Raw genomic sequence first — 15,912 nt, 5'->3', positions numbered from 1 at the left:
TTGGCCACCATGTGGATGGTTGTACATGTCCTGAGATAGACAACATAGAAAGAGTAGCCATTTTCAGGATGGGAAAGGTGGGAGGGAAGAGATGACAAGTCAGGTTTGGTTTTCTTCAATGTGACATTCTAGTGGGATATCCAAACGGAAATGTCTCAGAGGAAGTTAGCGCTGAGGAAATTGTAAGGATCTGGACTTAAGAAAAAGTCCAGAGAAGAATGCCAGAAGACGGAAGAGATATGGAGCCCAACTGTGGATTCAGGGACATTATGTATACTGATATAGGGTGCCAGGAACTGTAGAGAGGAGACATTGGTCTTTTCAGAGTGTTGCTTTATATGTATCTGTAAGAATCAGACCTTTAATGGTTCTTCAAGAAAAATTTAGCAAGAAGTCATGGTGGTCACTGGGCTCAAAGCTACTGACTAGAACAAGGAAGGTATCTCATTTTGGTGCTATCATTCATTTTACATCAATCACTGGCTTCTAGAAAATTTCAAGCCTTCATCTGTAAAATGAGAACAACCGATCTACAGCACTATGTAAAATTGATGACAATATACCTTAAAACTAACAGCAGCATTGATAATTTCAGGAGCTCTTCACTGCATTTGATATGGGATTTCTAAAGGTAGTGTTTCTTTGGCCTAACAATGAACATTCATATTTGTAAGGTAGTTAACTTTGTACACTTTCAAAGACATACATCATTTGGCTCTCACGGTGATCTGATGAAATAGGTAAGAAAGTAATTTTTTTTAAGTTTTTATTTTAATCACCTGGTGTTCATCACAAGCGCACTCCTTAATCCCCATCACCTATTTCATCCACCCCCCACCATACCTCTTGTCTCAGTTTGTTCCCTATAGTTAAGTGTCTTCCTTGGTTTCTCTCTCTCTCTCTTTCCCCTTTGCTTGTTTGCTTTGTTTCTTAAATTCCAAATATGAGTAAAATCATATGGTATTGTCTTTCTCTAACTTATTTCACTTACAGATGATGAATATCTTTTCATGTGTCTGTTGGACATCTGAATATCTTCTTTGGAGAAATGTCTGTTCATATCTTCTGCCTGTTTTTTAATTGGATTATTTGTTTTTTAGGTGTTGAGTTGTATCAGTTCTTTATAGATTGTAGATACTGACCCTTTATCAGATCTGTCATTTGCAAATATCTTCTCCTATTCTGTAGGTTGCCTTTTAATTTTGTTGATTGTTTCCTTTGCTGTGCAGAAGATTTTATCTGAGAGTCATTCGTATTCTTCCAATTTGACAGATGAGAAACATGAAGCTGGGAAGATGGAATGACTTTCCCAGGATAAGTCACTGTCTCCTAAGTGGCAGATTCAGAAACCTATTTCAGGTTCCTGGACCCCAGATATGCATTAGTTATCTTACAACTATTACCTGACAGTCCATTGCTCTATCTCTGTATTCAGATTAAATGATTTAACTACATCAGTTCAACCCTTCAGATTAGTATAATTGACATCAGCCACACGCCAAGCATTTCATAAGGCCCCAGACAGACATAAAGACAAATATGCAACATGTCTGGGAATGGAAAATCTATGTGAGGTCAATTAAAGAATAATAATAGAGATACAAAGTGCCAGCGATAATCCAAGAGACTATACAATGTGGCGAATGGATGACAAGTACAATAGGGGTTCAGAGAGGAAGTCGTTTGCCCAAACTTCATGGGGGAAGCATGACTTGAGTTTAGCCAAGAAGAGCATGGGGAAAAATGAAAGTGTGTCAGGCCAGGATACATGGTGGACAAAGGGGAAGAGGAGGGAAGGTGAAGATACACGTGGCTGACGGTAGACCCAGTCGGCTGGAATGGATGCATTATGCAAAAACGCCATGTTGAAAATCCTGTAAAGGGCCAGTGAGTCAGATGTTTGAGAGCTTTGAGATATTAATCTAAAGAACCCAGTAAAGTTGTGGGTTTTTTCCTGAATTATTTCATCAGCTTAGTCTTAAAATTAGATAATTAGCTCAGTAAAAGATTTCTGAAATTCCACTCTACAGATCAATTAATGTGGCCAAATGGGTCATTTTTCTTCACTTTCCTAATCACCGCTTGGGCAAACCCTCTGCAGAGAGCAACTGCGTGTAAGTAACAAAAGTTTAATGCAGGATTTATGTGCTGGTTTTTAATTAAATTGCTAGGGTCTTCGGAAAGCAACTGACTGAGGATCTTTGGAAACTGTTATCTGCTAATGGAGGCACACTCTTCAAAGTTTTCTTGGGAGTTTCCTGAAAATTTCCTGAAGGTTCCTTCTGTTACCCTCACTGGGATCAAGGATTAACACACTGAAAACAACTTTTTCCAACAAGAGAAAGCAGATCTCAGAAGCTGGCCATGAAGTCAGAAAGTTTAACAAGACTTTGGCATATAGTTAAAAAAAGATGAGCGCGTCGGGCAGTTTCAGTCACTTGTTCAAAACAAGCAAGCAAGCAAATGCCAGTACCTAAGGGAGCGGCACCTGAGGCTACTTTTAAATTTTATCCAAAAGGCTATCAGGAACAGATGATAAAAATACTGTGTTTTCTGATAGTTCCCGTCTTTATTAATGTCTGGCAAATTATATAGCCAGTAGACAGCTTTGGGTTATCTTCTGGAGATATCAGTGATCTGACAACATTGAGGGAGGCTTGCCATGCACAGCGACAAGAAGCTAAAAGCTTCTGCACTGACATATGATTATGTGGGTTCAGCATGTGCCAAAAACTTTTAATGCTGATGAATGAGTTCTGAGCGGTGAATAGGAAATGCACCACGTGCACTTTTGCATGGGTTCTGACACATGCATTGGGAAAGACATGTCATGGGCCCGGGGGAGCTCTGTGGCTGGAGCACTTCTTTGCAAGGACACCAGTTCCCAGCTAGACAAAGGTTCCACTGCCACTTGATGAAACTGGGGCAGGTGCTATTTTGCAAGTAAACTGAATTAAAGCGGCATCCATGTGTATAAATGGCCAATCATTCCGATTCCACGGAAGAGGTAATTTCCACTTCTAGAGCATATATGGACTCTTTAGAAGGATGGGCTTCGGGGGTACCTGGGTGGCTCAGTAGGTAAAGCATCCGACGCTTGGTTACAGCTCAGGTTGTGATATCAGGGTCATGGGGTCGAGCCCCACATTGGGTTCTGCACTCAATGCAGAGTTGGCTTGAGATTCTCCTTCTCCCTCTGCCCCCCACTCATACTCTCTCTCTCTCTCTCTAAAATAAATCAATAAATCTTTAAAAAAAAGGAAGGAGGACTTTGCAAAATTAAAACATGACAGTAACCATTTTGAGGGCTTGTCCCTTTAAAACACTACCTTCTGGATCATATAATACAGGATAATGAAAAAATTCTTGACTTGAGTTATACAAACTATCTTGCAACTATGCCTGGCAAACAATGATTCTGAATGAAGACATGTATTTTTTGGTATGTTAATAATATAATGGATCTTTATAGGCTCTGGGGATAACTTCTAAGCATATTTTCATTGGATATGACTGAACAATTGTATATAATTCCTGAATTTTGGTGATTGGTTGTGTTTACTCTCAGGAGCTCTGTAACTATGCTCCCAACAGTAGGATTATGTCAGATATGGCTAGACAGTAGATGCTACTCACTGCCCCCTCAAAAAATTCACCGTAGGGCCAGATGTAGCTTGTGGGGTGCCAATTTGCAACCTTCAATTTATTTCTGTTCTTAAGTGACTTACATGGACACAATATTTTAGTGGTTGGGTGGGTCAAAAACAGAGACCCTTCAATTTCTAGCCCGAGGCTTTTCCCACTGTGCCATGCTCTCAATTTTATTCTACATTTCTTCTGTTTCAGATGAATCTACTACATTAAATTTCCTTTTCCTTTTAGGAAAATGAAATACCTCCATGTCCTAAATTGCTTTCTCTTAATAGAATTCCGTTTTGTAGGGACTCCCATCACCTTTCATATGTTTTGTATAAAAAGTGGAAAGATCTTGGTGTTTGATTTTAAATTAAAATAATGCAGTCCTAAGAGAAATAAAAACAATTATGGGGAAATATCTGTGCTTACTGTCTTCACAATTTTTAATCTAATAATCACCTGACATGAATGCTTTGATTGAAGGGAGTACAGGCAGATTAAACATGGAAATTTTAATAATTCAACAGTGAATTTTATTATTACTTGTGGAGTGGAAACTCTTGGTTACCAGCCCAACACCTATTCCCCTGTATTCCTTCATAAAGAGCCTAATTACTTATGTGTTTACCCCTCCCTCCAATGACAAAGGAGCAGATGACTTCACTCTCTACTGTAGGGGTAGATCATGCCTGATTTGGGGCAAAAGGGCAGGCATTCCTCTTGCTTCTCTTATTGATCCAGGGGTAGGTCTGTAGTTGGAGTCCACCCAACAAATGGAGGGAAGGACCTATACTCAGGGCTTGAAGGAGAGCCTTGTCTCTTCATCTTACTAGACATGAACAAGAGAGCACCCAGCTCCAATTTCTCTGACACCACCTGATGACTATAGGGCCACCCTTACGATGAAGTTGGTGTTGAGGGTGGCAGGAAGGAAAGAGAAAGAGACGTAGACGTTGTTGACATTCTTGTGTTGGCGATCAGACTTTGACTCTCTGGACTTGCAATTATGTGAGACAATGAATGTCTTTGTTATCAAAGCCATTTTGTGATGGGGCTTTCTATTACCTGTGCTGAAAATATCATAACAGATATTCGAATGGTGCTAGAAGATGCATCAGGCTTACATAGGGAGGCTTTGGTGTAGTTGGTGCTGATTACCTGGCCTGGTATTCTCTCACCTTCTATCCACCTCCCCACTGGGAGTCAAAAGAAGATCTGGACAGCCCTACCACCTGCATCATGGCGCTAGATAGAGATGCCGAGCCAGGAGAGGCAAAAGAGGGCCAGCAAACCTGGGGAGAGTAACCAGTGACATCTTGACAATAAAGGGAATTATCAGAAACTGATAATCCCCTAGCCTATAACATGTGAATACTGTTTAATAATTCTTAATAGAAATAGTTTGAGAATTAATAACTGCCTTGAATAGTTGACTAAATGCAAATGCAATTCAAGAATTTTTTAATGACTTGAAGTCATGGTGGTGCATGCATACTCCATTTTGTGATTGCAACTGTTTACCCTATTAATATCAGATCTTTTGCTATCACTCTTGCCTACAAGGTGATTTTCTTCCAACGTTCTTTCTCCTTCCTAATGCGGGCTTCTAATGTGCTGTAGTCTGAGAAACAGGTGAACATGGTCATCAGAACTGCATGTAGAGAACTTATCAGTAGGGCCCGAGTGACCACCCACAACATGACAGAAGATCTCTCTGGTAAGTAAGATCTGAGCATGGCTCCTTGTGGCCACAGGGACTGGGGAGTCTGGGTTATTAGCTGTATTTTCTATGCCGGTTTTCCCGAAGACTGAAAGAATTCATTAGGTCATCTACTCTGACCCTCTCCTGTCTACCTGAAGACACTGACTCAGAGCTAATAACAATGGCTAATATTTATTGAAGACTTTTGATGCACCAGATAGTATTTTATTTTCTCAATTTTTATATTGATTGATTGATTTTGAAAGGTTTTAATTATCTGAGAGAGAAGGTAAGAGCACGCACAAGCAGGGGGAGCAGCAGAGGCAGAGGGAGAAGCAGATTCCTGGCTGAGCAGGGAGCCCGATGCGGGGCTTGATCCCAGGACCTTGAGATCATGACTTGAGCTGAAGGCAGACGCTTAACTGACTGAGCCCTCCAGGTGCCCCCAGACAGTGTTTTATACTTACTATCTCATTTGCCCTTCACCACTGCCCTATGAACTAAAAGCAATTATCCTCCAACTCTTATAACAATGCAGAGGCACGAGAGGCTAAGTAACTTGCCTAAAGTTATGCAACTATTAAGTGGTTGAGAAAGGATTCAAATCAACACAACCTGGCCAGGAGGGGCCCTTGAAACTACCATGGGGTGACTTGAGGTGACTTGCCAGAGGTCAATCAAGGAATCAGTGAAGGGTAAAGATTAGAATTCAGGTCTTCTGAGTATCAGCCCAGGACATTGAAAAAATGTGCCCTGATATCAATTCCTGTAATTACACACACACACACACACACACACACACACACACACACCCAGATCATTCTGGCTTACAAACTTTTCCAAAGTTGTTTTTCATATCAATTTTGTTTTTTTTCCCTATCCCCTCCTCACACCACCCCAAACAAATTTTAATACACGTGTAGGGCTGGGATGGGGATTTGGGCTGTTTAGAATTCTGCTCTTTTGCAGAATTATCCTAAGGATAATGATCAGTGAATGTTCGAGAAGAAAACACCTGAAGATCATCCTGGGTATTAGCTTCATAATAAGAGACCAAAATTAGTATGTAAAAGTTTTTTTTTCTTTTTTTTATCAAGCTAATGGATTCAAATATTTTTAAAGAGGATATCTCTAACCATAAGTTCATCAGCAGCTAATTAAACCATTCGGGTCTTGCCCAGAGCTTTGTGATTGGAGGTCTCTCGAGGTGTCACCTTATTTCTGCTATTGAATTTTACAAAGCAATGGCTGTCCTTGCAACAGGGTGTCTCCCTCTTCTGAGATGGTCAGCGATTGTCCTATGTACCTCCAGGCTTATTGAGTCAAGTCAAATCTCACTTGCGTGAGTAAGGGGCGGTTAACCACTGTTCACGTTTCTCCAGTAGCTTCTATTGAGGGCTCAGAAGATCTCTACAGTGCACAATAATTGTCACTGTGGATGACAATTGCATGTTAAGTTAGCAGCTCTGCAGGTTTCTTTCTGTCAAGTCGATATTTTTTCATCTGTGTCATACCTGTTTCTTTACCTTTCATTTAATAGTGGTGTCATTTTGCAAAAATTTCCAGTAAAATTTTTTTTTTCTTTTTTTTGGTCAAGTTTAGGATGTGTACAGGATTCCTGTATTTGGTATTTCTGATCTCGAATGGTAATGTTTGTACTAGAAAATGCTAGCTCGATTAAGGAACTAAGGCAGGCTTTGGAAGAAAAGGTCATGACCCGTCTTCTGAAATCACCTAGTGAAGTAATGATTGCCGTTATTCTCTTGGGCACATGGGCTCATACTATGGGTTCTAGGAGGGAGATAGAAACATTTTCTTCTGTCCTCCTTGAGTGTTGCCTTCCTGAAGTGGGACCTGCCATGGCCCCTGGGATATGCTCTCGTACATCATTTCGAAACTGGGTGAGAATGCAGTGCCTTCCGTGTGGCTGGTAGTAGATAAATCGGGCACAGTCATGAAAGCATCAGGGAATGGGTCCTTGGCTCTTGCAGGTATGGCCCAGCCATTCTTCTTTCCCCTCTTGTTTTCCCCTTGCTCAGGGCAAGCGTGGATCCCACGTGCATTAGGGGCTGGTGTCTTAAACAGGAACATTGTGCTCTGGAATGCATTTGCGCTTTTCTCTGAGTTAAGTAAGTGTTACGCATGCCCCACAGTCGTGCACGTGAATCCAGGCCCATGCGTGGATATGCCCAGCTTACAAGTACGCAGACCTACAGACCCCAAGACACGTCATCCAGACACGACTGATACGGAGATAGACAGAAATGCACAGACATGCGCATACAGGCAGATGCGCCCTCCGACGCACACAGACACGCAGACGGACACACGTATGTTAGGACACATGCCTGTACAGACACATACAAATTCGGGCACACGAATATACAAATACAGGCAAAGACACATGCATGTCTCTGCCCCCCTGTGAAACCTATGTTGGTCACATCTACTTGAATGAAAGTTCGAGCTCTCGCGATGTGTCAGGATGTATGAATTAGGGTAGGTGCCAGCCTTGAGCATTTGCACGGTAATTGATTTTACGTTCTCCGTAGCAAGGTATGCGAAGGACTCTCTTGGGTTGCCCCTGGAACCCAGTGCCTCTGTGACCACTGGAAGGAAGACTCCAACTCTGTTTCTGACGCAGAATGGGAAAGCCAGAAGCAGAGCAAAGGGGCAAAAGGAGCCACGCTCCTTCCCGTGATTTGACACCTGCTCTCCTTCTCTGAAGAGGAGGGAGAGGCAGAGAAAATCAGGCTGAGGAGACGACTATGCAGTAGAAAGATGCTCTGATGGCTCCCCAAATGCACGGGGCTCCGTTACCAGACCAGAAGCGTATTTGGATGCGCCTATCTAATTATAACTACGTGGCTGTAGTCAGCGCGCCTATCCAAGTTTCCATCCTTGTGTCTGCTGTAACAGATCTTCCTAAAACAACTCTCACCATCATATGGAAGTGTTTCGTTTGAAAGCTGATTATTAAGTCCAGGAAATACTGGCTTGTGTCTTCACTATTGCCCAACAGGGCTTCTGTTAGGATATCATTTCCCGGCATTGCCGTTTGTTTTGATGGGTGAGTGGGAACACTTATTTGCTTTCTGAAGCGAGAGCAGACACCTGAGTGCAATGCAGATCCGACAGTGAGAAAGAAAGGGAAGAAATCCAATAAATAGTTATAAATAGTAGCTACCCCGTATCGATCATCTCCCATGTATCGGCCACTCTGCCAGGGGCTTGGCCTGCATTACCTCCACCCCCACAACCACCCTACGAGGTCGAGTAGGGTGACTCCCATTACATGGATGAGGAAACCCGGCTCAGTGCTTCTTGGACAGGGAACCCACATGTGGCTTGAGATGGAGAAAATCCAATACATGAATCCAGAGTCTCAGAATTTAACAGCAGATGTGGGGAAATCACCTCTCGACCCCGTATGCCAGTTTTTCCCACGACTTTTTCATATTTTGGATTTTTACCTGGATCAGATTTGATAAGTGTGCTGACTGCCAAAAAATTCTACTAAGCAATGCTCCTGGATTGTTTTCAGTGGAACAGGAGGAGGTAAGAGTGTACATCTGGAATTGAGCTGCCTGGATTTCAGTTCTGACGATGCCACTTACCAACTGTGTGACCCTGGGCAAAACAATCCATTTTCTGCATCCAGTGGTTCTGGTCTCTAACATGGGTATTATCACAGCACCCACGTCACTGAACTGTGAGGAAGAGTACACGAGTTGCCTGGGTTAACTTCTCAGAACGGCTTAGCACATGAGAAGTAACATGTCAGTGGCAGTGACTACTGTCATTTTTATTTCTAGTCACAGTTTTGGTTCCTCTTTTCCTTACACGTTACTGGAATGTCCCTCCTCCAAAGGTAAACGTGAAGAAGGGAAAAAGACCTATTCCTTGACACTTGTCTCGGTGGATTGAACGCTGAGTTGAGAACTGACCCCAAGCAACAGCTTTGTTATAAAAGGGAGGACTAAAGAAAAAGAGTCTGTGGTCCTAAAGGATCCCCTAGTCTCAGAAACAGCAGATTAGCCAGATTATCTGGTTGGAGCCCTGAGAGGGGTGGAGGCAGCAGGAGTGTTCTGAGCCACTGCCTTCCTTGCGTTAAATGGGATGGAGGTCGACAGGCTGGTACCTATGGCAATAGGTTAGTCAAACTGAGACTTGACTAAGAGACTGATCGTAATAATGTAACAAGAAAAACGAGCAAGACATTTGAATGGTAGGGCTGTGTGGGTGGGAGGCTTGCCGTTGAAGTAACTGATACTCTAGCTTTATTGCGCTATTATTTCAGTCAAGGGAAATATCTGTGACAAGCCAAGACAGGGCTCCGAAGCCATCACACTCACCGTTCTGCTCTTTCTCTTTCCCTTTCTCCTTTCCTTTCCTTTTTTCTTTTTTCTTTCCTCCCTTCTTCCCTTCCTTCCCTCCTCTCAATCTCTCTCTTCCCCTCCTTCTCTTTCTTTCTCCCTCCTTCTTTTTAATTTTTATTTTTTATAGTGGAGACTCAGCTCTTACGCATTTGCGATCGTCATTGAAATGACCTTGGTAACCCACACGCACTGTGGGCAGCTGCGAAAGTGGAGGTTTCTACCTGCCAGAGGGCTAAAGAGACATTCCCGTCAGGCCTGAGTTGTGAAAAATGTATGGCGGAGAAATTGTCTGAACACATGAAGTCAGTGTTAGAAACAAGTACGGAATTGTGGAGAAAGTTTGGGCTAGAATGGCTAGACATAACAAAGGAACTTAGAAAAAACTATGATGAGCTGAATGTAGTCCTCACGTCTTCATTAACTTTGTTTTTGCGAATGTGCACTGACTTGTTCGAGCTACCACGACTGTGATATCAGAAGGGCATACAAAGAAAAACAGAGCATAATTATTCAGTGTGCTCAGAGGTTTCTTCAACAGCCCTGCCTCGTCCTTCCGACAGAAGCCAGCGGACTCAGCCTGCAACCCTTCCACAGGGAAGGGATAAATCAAATCAAACAAACTGAAAACCTAACAAAAGGAAAAGCACTTTTAAGCATTTGTGTCTGTGGCCACTTCTTCTGTGAGAGTATCTTCACTGAAGAAAAGTGGGTCCGGGACGACGAGACGTTCGGGTAAATTCTGAACATCAGAAATAATTATTGTCCGACCTCGAGACTCCCTCGGATCTGCCCCTGCTCAAAATCTGTCATTGCTTCCTCTCCCGCCCGTCAGGGCCCCGTGATCTCACTTTTTTGGGAAATCCCTCGGATGTCTTTAGTGCTCTAGCAATACTTGTTGTATACCTTTCATGTGTTGCTTTTTTGGCCAAGATGTCCTCCTGTCTAAATCCTCTGCTCATGGACATTACCAGCTCCTCGAGGGCCGGACCGTACCCTTCTGGCAGTCTCCTGCATGTAATAACGAGGAGGTTCGCGAGAGACATGTGATGCCCAAGTGATAACACGCTGAGCCCTCTGTTGCACGTGGGTTTGTATGAGCAACAGCAGGACGGATGTCTACTCTCCCGAGGCTGTGTGGTTGCCATTGACGGGGTTTTCCTGCTGTCCACGAGACAGGCATGAGCTGCTGGCTCCTCTGACTCGACTCTCCCCTCTCTTCGTAGTTGATGTCCCCATACACAGGCCTAGTCACATTGGAGCAACTCCAAGTTCGTTCTCCTTGGGAGTCCAGGAGACGTTACGCATTTGCCTATAAACTCGCACTGGATTTACAACATTGCCTTGCTCGGGCTGGTGGCCTGGTGAGGGTGGGGAGAGAGAACAGATGAAGGGTAAGCTCCTTGGGCCACTGTCTGGTCTCACTTCCCACCTTTCCTGCAGCCAAACCCAGGGAAATGAGAAAGAAGCAGACACAGCGCGGAGGTTAAACCTGATTTTCACAGTGGATGGGGCTCTCTGGAGGCCGCAAAGCGTTCTCTCCGTCTATAGGTAAAGGGGAAAAAAAATGGAGAGGCAGGTCCATCTCCTTTTTATCTCCATTTGGAAATAGACTTAAGGTGCTCCCGTTGACCTCAGCCTACGAATATCATCTGAACAATTTTCCAGACTCTTGCTTTTAATTTTCAAGCCAATCTTTGGGCGGGAATGTTCAGTCACAACATACAGGTAACAAATAAGCAAACAGACAAGGTCAAATTTATCACTGAGTGTTCAGGTCATCTGCTAAACCGTTCCAGGTATCTGATTCCAAAGCAAACATATCATCTAGCTATTAGGATCCCCGGGAGGCATTTAAGCTAAGTGAAAGGGCAAGCAATGATCTGTGGCACAGACTGCCACCGTAGCCAGCGTCACTACCATTTCGGGACGTGGAAATGTCATTTGGTTACTTTTGCATTAAATTATTCATTATGGTTTCCCCTTGTGAAGTTTTATGGCAATGACAATTATTTAATTGGATGTACAGATAACACATTTAATGACAATAATTACTGTTCACTCCCTGCTTGTGCCTGGGTCTTTCTGGGATATTGACCAGCCTCGCTGGTCTAAAAACGCCTCCAGCCTCCTGTGAGCACAGGCAAGTTGGCCCAGCTGTACCTCAGTTTCTGCATTTGTAATAAGGTGACATGAACCCATTGGTTTATTAAATATTACTATGTTTCTGATAGACAAAAACAGAGTATTGTGATGATCGGCGGCAGAGGCAATTTATTCAGAAGAATTCTCTGGGAAAAATATCTGGAAGATTCCTTGCAATGGTGAGAGAAGAGTGTTTATCTGCACCCCACCACTTCAACTTCACGTGTCTTTGGGGGAGACGGGGGTAGGAAGGGATTTTTGACCCATAAGAGGTATTACTTTAGAGATTGTATTACATTGAGTTTGTATGAATTGGCCCAACTGAACCCATACTTTTTTTTTCTTTTTTACTTGTGTGTTATGTAAACTCCTGCATTAGGCAGCCTAGATGACTTTGTATTCTCTTAAAAAAAAATCAGAGTTATTAACCATTGTAGTCTGGTGTAGTTCGCTACAGTTTTGTTGACCAATAGATGAAACAAAAATAATAATTTTCAGATGACATAGTGCTTTCTTTTCAGTATTATGACTTCTGTACTGAAAATTATATTCACTGCAAAGCCAAGAAATGTCAATGAATATATATTTTTTGTGATTGCAGCATTTCATCTCACTCAAAGCACTATGCTGTTAGCAGCTGTCATCTTTAGAAGCTTGTTCTCGGAGGTCTACATGAATCTCTACACAGATGCGTCCCCTGCGTAGGCTCACATCTATATGGTCCGTTAAATTCACTACATTGGAATAGATTCTCATGAGATGCCCAGTAGCTACTGGATAATTAGATATTATTACGTGACTGGAGAGTTTTCTGTTTTATTTAACATTATTTAACAATTTTTGACCACTCTGTCTAAGGCTCTTTACCTAATAATTTTTACCCTATATACTTCTCTAAAGCTTGTGAGACAGGTTTTAAAAATATTTGCGTCTGTGTGTTTATGCGTGTTCGGAGTGAATACCAACTGCTGGTGGATTATGCTATCTCTAGATCTATACACCAGATCTCAGAAAGTCTCTAAGGAAAGAGATCTCTGTGCTTCTTGGAGCTATATGATAGAGACTGCTCTCTCTCTCTCTTCTTCTTGGACATTTTGTTATTTCTAACATTGAATCTATTCAAATTAAGCTGCATCTCCCAGACTTGCTTGATCATAAGCAATACTCGAAATGCTTAAAAAATTACTTATGTTCAGGACTCTTTTTTAGAGATTTTGATTCCTTGGGTCTAATAAGACCATACTCAGGAATGTGTATTTTTTAGCAAGCATTCTAGGACATTCCTAGACTTAAGCAGGTTTGAAAAACATAGTGCTGAATAAAGACCAGAGTCACTACATTCTTAGAAATGAAGTAGCCATGGAGAATTTAGCTGAGTTAGCATAAAATAAAAAAATTCTTTCTCTTAAAATAATTTTTACTTTTATTTATTTTTTAAGCTTAAAATAATTTTCATTTTTATTTATTTTTATTTTTTAAGCTTAAAATAATTTTTATTTTTATTTATTTTTATTTTTTAAGCTTAAAATAATTTTTATTTTTATTTATTTTTATTTTTTAAGCTTAAAATAATTTTTATTTTTATTTATTTTTATTTTTTTAAGCTTAAAATAATTTTTAAATAAAAAAATAAACATTCTACAGGTGTCATAAAATCGGAGAAACACATTCTTTCCTTTTGGTCTTTGCGAAACGAGAAGTTCTTAGCAGATTGTTAATGGACAGTGGCGGGAGCTATAAGCCCGTCTGGCTCTGACCCTCACTACAGTCACCATAGATGAAGGAATCCCAGCTCGGTTGTGAGAAACACCCCCCCCAGTTCTCTCGGTCCCCAGCTCTCCAGCAGAAACAGACTCAGTGACCACTGTCTGTCTCATGTAACAATGTTCACACTTGGTTTTCCGTCGAGAGCATGGACACTCTCTGGGAGTGCCCAGGGATGCGTGCAGAGTTTTTACTCACTCCTTGAAAGTGCAGAAGGCTAATGGCGAAGGGCAGAAATGACTCTGCCTTCCCGGCTGACCTCGGGCATACTGAGCTGCTGTTTTCACTGTCCTTTGCGCTCTGTTGAGAAATAATGGCCAAGCTTGTTTTTCTTGCCCAAGTTCACCACCGCCAAGCCCACGTGCGTGGAGACTAAACCGACTTCCTTAAAGCACACAGGAAAGTTTACTGGATGTGTTCTCCTCAACTTCCACAAGTTTATGAGTCTTTAATAAGCATTTTCTCAGAGCTTGGCAGTTTCTGAATGTTTTAAAATCATTTTTACTAGCGACTTCCAAAACACACCTGCGTGATAAGTCGGTGCTTTCAGCCATATTTTTACAGGATGTGTGTGACCAAAAATAAAAAGAAGAGAGACGGAATTTCACTTTTAAGCTCCGTCCCTGGTGCTCAACCACGGGGGGGGGGGGGGGGGCGGGGGGGAGGGAGAAAGGGAGGACTTGCCTGCTTATTCATGTTTGGCATTACAGAAGCGGTGTAATGTGGTTCCAGTATACAGGTGCTTGCTTCTCATTTGGTTTCCATCAAGAAAGCCTCCCCAGAAACAGGTCTTACAGTAAGTTCGGGAAAGCAAAGTCTCCAATTTACAAGGTTGGATGCATGGCTTAAAAACAAAACTGAAACACCCACAAGCTTTTTAAAACACTGTTCCGGCACCTCCGGTTGCTGAGAATCACTTCGGCAATGGGACTTTTCAGTTCAGACGTGTGACACGTTTAGTATAATGATATAATGACACGCGTACACCTTTTCTTTTACAGGGAGGGCGTTTAATTTACAGAAATATAAGCTCGTGATTAAGATCTAGGAATTTTCCTTAATAACTTTCTGATTCTCCAACCCACTCCTGGAAGCAGTCCTTTACACTTGGTCTCCTGGAAGCTCTGGCGAAAAGTAATTATTGCAATTCCAAATGAGTTCTGAACATTCCATTATTTAACCCTTCTCTAGCTCAATAACTTTCTCTAATCGCTTAATCACGTCATTTATTGGGTATTTGAAAACATGAGCGTAAAGACCTAATAACCCCCTTTATGCCTTTCTTCCTCCTACTACTTCAGATCCATAACCGGGAGGAAATGAAGCTGTTAGCACCGAATTAATAAAGAATATACTCGTGTAAAGTAACTTCTCTAGTAAAACTTATAAGCTTATAAAAAGCATAGTTTTTCTCTCCCCTCCAGTCGATATTGAAATGAATGGATAGCAGTTCCTTGCTTATTAAAAAATGTTTCAATAATAAGCAATATTTTGACAAATGGAGGGGAGACTCAAGCTATTGAAAGATTTGTGAAATTATTTTATTTTTATACACATATATTTCTACTTTATGTGCATAATTTTTTTTTACAAAGTCATAATGTGATTTTCATGATATCAAAAGCTGAATTTATCTCTCTGCCTTAGCTGGACTGAAATTAAAGTTGCTTCTTATGCTTTACCTTTTATGTGTAAGGTTATAAAACACACACGGTCCAGCAAATGGGAGCCCAAATCAATGAAAAATCTCTGATATGTGGAATTAATGAAAATAGAAAATATTTCTTTATAGTTAATACCTTGTTAATTGAGGGAGTTGATTTCCTTTATCAAGACAAAAATAATAACGTGTCTTTAGGAAAATTTATTTTCTCTTTTTCTATTCACTGTGAGTCCACAGATTGAAAAGAGGCAAAACATATATTTTTGAGAAATATGAAATTATGTGCATGCATCTAAAGGTTAAATGTATGACAAATAGGTTAACCGATTTTTCTAAAGTTTTTCAAAGCAACTACACATACCATTATGTATATTAGCATGTTTTATTTCTCTTGTTCTGATAATGTTTTTACTTCGTATATTTTAAAAATGCTTTATATTTGTCTCAAATTGTGCATTTCCAAATGATGCAACAAAAAATCTATATTTTAGCAATTATTCTTTTGAACAACTTTTGGAGGGGTAATGTGAGATAAGATAATTTCACCCAAAGAAACACTATTGAATAGGCTAGAATTTCTTAAGTGGGGTTTGGTGAGACTTATAAATTGAATAGTGGCAGAGTCA

Source organism: Ursus arctos, unplaced genomic scaffold (assembly GCF_023065955.2).
Source record: "Ursus arctos isolate Adak ecotype North America unplaced genomic scaffold, UrsArc2.0 scaffold_30, whole genome shotgun sequence".
In the NCBI taxonomy this organism is placed as follows: domain Eukaryota; kingdom Metazoa; phylum Chordata; class Mammalia; order Carnivora; family Ursidae; genus Ursus; species Ursus arctos.
Note: the sequence above shows the minus strand (reverse complement) of the source record.